Source organism: Anas acuta, chromosome 17 (assembly GCF_963932015.1).
Source record: "Anas acuta chromosome 17, bAnaAcu1.1, whole genome shotgun sequence".
NCBI lineage: Eukaryota > Metazoa > Chordata > Aves > Anseriformes > Anatidae > Anas > Anas acuta.
Window position 1 is genome coordinate 4,097,014 of NC_088995.1, and position 3,869 is coordinate 4,100,882.

Here is a 3,869-nt window from a genome sequence, read left to right on the forward strand (position 1 = left end):
AGGCAGTTTGAAAAATGGATTCCTTGTCTCTCTGTTAACATCCTGACGTCCAAAAAGCTCTGTTTGAAGGGCCAGGCCCTTGGAGAGGCTGATGGCCTCTCAGATCTTCTGGGAAGCTCTTAGGAAGGACCATCATGTTGGAGAGCGTCTGAAACCTGGTTATTAAATGACCAGGATTGGTAGCTTCCCCGTACCCCTTGTCCTTATTCCAAACCCTTCCTTTCTTGGCTACAGCAGATCTCAGCATTGTAATTTATGGGCTTTAGAGGTGTCCCAAAAAAGGGAAAAAATAGCTATGTTCAGTCAGTGTGACAAAGAAATTGGAGGGGGGGCGGTGCGGTGGCAGCTCTGGGGAAGGACGGGTCACCTCTTAGGAATGTCCTGCCCGTGGAGAGGCTGGAGCAGCCTCCCTCCCTTTCACACAGGGCCAGGGCCTTGTGCAAATTCCTGGAGCTGGGCTGGAGCCGCAGCACGTGCGTAACCTCCCTCTGCTCTGCCAGGCAGATTTCTCTCCAACTCCAGGTGCGGCTTTTGAGATGGCCAGGAGCTAGGACACCACACCCTGCGTGCGGTTCTGCCTGCAAGCCCCCCGCAGCCATTTACCAGCTTTAATTCAAGCAGGATTAAGAGCTTCCTGGCTGACAGCTGTGGAGCAGCACCTCTGCTCATCTCCCTCCTCTCCCAGCGGACGCAGTGCTCCTGCCAGCCTCCTGCCTGCAGCTGTACCCTGAATTGCTCGCTGCTGTGTGGCACTGCAGCCTGGCTCGGGGCTGATAAGGAGCTGGTGGTGCTTCTCTCTGCATCCTAGGGTACACGCAGGGTCTTGTGGCTGAGCAACCCTCGGCTAGTGCTGGGGAAGCTGCTGTGGGAGAGGCTCCAGGCTTCTATGGTGGCCCAGCACAACCCCTGGCAGAGCAGATCTTGGAGACCTACAAAGTTGATGGCTTTCTTGTGTGCAGAGTGATAGACGCAAGAGGTGTTCGGCCCTGGAGATTCACATGTGTAAGTCACAAGTAATTCACAAGTGTAAATCACTTTTTTAAATCACTTTTTACACAAAGAGAAGCGGTGCGTGCTTTCTGTTCTCATATTTGCCAGCAGGTCAGGAGAAGTGGAGTCCTCAGTGCCTGTAAGAGCATCCCTCCTCCTCAGGCAGAAGTGTGAGCTTCCATATCACGTGGCTCCTTCACACCTTGGTGATGCAGCATCCCCAGGGCTGCTATGAGGCTGCACAGTGCCCATGCCAGGGCAGGACATGATAAATTAATCACACACGATGCTGCTCTGGCCCTAAGCAGGACATGAGTCACGCCTGAGTAATGGGCACGTGTGTTTAGGTGAGAATGCCCCGTCCTGAGCAAATGGCACCAGTCCTGCCAGGCATATGGTCACCGTGGCTGGTCCTATCCAGGGCTTGTGCTGCAGGGGTGGCAGCGTCACGGTACTGATGTACTTTGCTCAGCTTCTTTTCCCCAAGGGGACAGGAGGGGAATTTTGGTTCCCTTAGGAGCTGGCTGATGCTTGTGCCTTACAGAGAGCCCAAAGGGGTGCCCAGCAGCACCCTTGGGGGAGCTGTAAAGAGACTGAATTCTCCTTCCCAGAAGCTGCAGCAGGGTCCCTACACAGTGGCACTGACACCTGGCCTCCGTCGTCCTGCCCTTGAGTCAGGCAGGCGTCTCCACACCCAGGCAGAGCCAGAAGAGTCACGGATGCACCCTGGCACAATATAATCACGTTGCTGTTATCTAACCTTTCATTTATCACCTACAGCAGCAAAAGGAATCCGAAGGACTCCTGAACCACCTCCCCTGCTGTGCTTGTCCCCTGCCTGGGGGAGCCCCCAGAGACCAACCCCCAGTGTGCGTGCCCCCCGTGATGTTTTTTTGTCCCCTCTGCTGGGCAAACTGCCCGTGCCAGCACACGGCAGCTGCCCTGGGACTTCTGTGTGCAGGTGAGATCACGCCCTCACGTGCTTAGTGCTGATGCTCTCGGTAGCAGCCTCAGCCTTTCCTGTGCTCCCCAGAGCCAGTTCTGCTGCCACATTCCTTGCACTCACCCAGAGGTTTGTAAATCTCTCCTTGCCTCACTTTTACATGACTAACGAGGTCTTCTTCGACAGGGCTGTGTTCAGCTGGATGCACACGCAGAAGTTCCCTGAGCTTACAGCCATGGGGAGCCTGGAGGGATGCAGAGCTGTGCTGCCCATTGGCACTGGGCTTGTAAGAACGCAGCGGGGTCATTACCTTGGATAAACGAAATTCAGAGAGGCGTAGGCTTGCAGGAACAGAGGCAGGGATGAGATTACAGCAATATTTGGTACATATCTAATGAGAACTGGGGTGAAAAGACTAATTGGATCAGACTGGAGTTGTTCCCGCGCTTTCCAGATGTCGAGCTGGCAGAAGCTGCACAGCAAAGCGGAGAACAAGGAGCTGAGTGGTACAGGAAAGCAATCTCCTTTTAAACACCACTGTACAGTGACAACCGATGGACAGGGAATGCAAGAGGAGTCCTCTGCACGTGCTGAGGGCTGCTTTATTGTTATAGCTCAGCATGCTTCCCCTTGCAACAGCAACACAACCCTGCAGCAGTAGCCAGTGCTGGAGATCCACATCACCAAATGGTCCCCGGGGTAGGAATTTTGAACCAAGAGCACTCCCGACCTGGAAATTGCTGTAACAACCAGGCACTTCCATTGCACCCCTTTTTTTGTGGCCTGCAGTGGTTTCTGTTTTTCCTGTGGTCCCGCTCCACACCCAGAAACCTTCCCAGAGAGCTGGAAGCTCCCAGAAGATCTGATCTTGGGAAACCCTTTGGTCTCTGGGCTGCCGGGTAGGGCTGTAGGCCAGCACGTCCTCTCCTTCTTCCAGGAGCTGAAAGCAGCTGGGAGCCCACAGCATTTCTGGGCAGTGGCAGGCCAGGCTTTATTCCCTCTGGGGAACCTTGTCCAGAAAAAACGGAGACCCAGGGCTGCAGATAAACAGGTGAGGAGCTTGGGGTCCCCCACTGTGACACCAGGATGTGGCACTACACATCTGACTGGGTGGATGCAGGCGCTGCAAACACGGGGGTGATACAGGGAAACGTGCAGCTCCTTAAGCCCATGCACCCCTGGTTGCTCTCAGGAAAGGAAGAGTTAAGAGCTGCGGCCCAGAGGGGCACTCTCCGGGCAGATTTACACCCAAATTTGGGGTTTTTGCTAAAAGCTGTCACAAAAGGCTGACTGGGCAGAAATATTTCCATGATGTATCCTGTTCCTTTCTAATTCCAAACGAAACAGTTTCCTTTTACACAAACAAACCGCGCTGTGCTGTGGCAGCAGTGGACAAGGCACTGGGTGTAGGCAATGGGCCCCGGACCCATTTGGGGCCTTGCACCACAAAGGTCCCATTGGGTATGGGGGCAGCACCCAGCCCCAATCCCCCAGCACCCAGGGATGCTGAGCCCCGCACCAACCCTCCCTATCCCATCCTTGCTGACCTCCAGTGATGACGGGGTCTGATGAACCCAAACCCAGCTGCCCCGGGGTTTGGGGAGTTTGAGGGGTTTTTGGGAGGGTTCCCACATCAGGGCTGCCCCATACCTGCAGGATCAGAACCCAAGGGGGCTCTTGGGGGGTCAGCACCAAGCCACACGGGGACGCGACCTCCTCTAGCCCGGTCCTCCCCCTCCACGCCCCGCAGCCACCGGGCAGCCAAAAACCGGGACGGGGGGGGGGAGGAAGAAGCCCGGAGGAAACCCAGAGGAAACCCGGAGCAGCTTCAAACCCACAGGCCCGGCCCCCATCCCCACCCTTTGGCCGCCCCCGCCCCCGAATTGCGGCGGGACCGGTCGGGGCCGGGCGGGGAGCGGGGCGGAGCGGTGGGGTC

The 3,869-nt window shown here is 56.2% G+C and overlaps 1 protein-coding gene across 1 annotated transcript in view; it reads right to left on the bottom strand.

The window, feature by feature from the left end:
- The window catches only part of MORC2 (MORC family CW-type zinc finger 2), a 54,423-nt gene that overhangs the window by 48,320 nt on the left and 2,234 nt on the right, over nt 1-3,869 (bottom strand). The gene's annotated exons all lie outside the window — the stretch shown is intronic.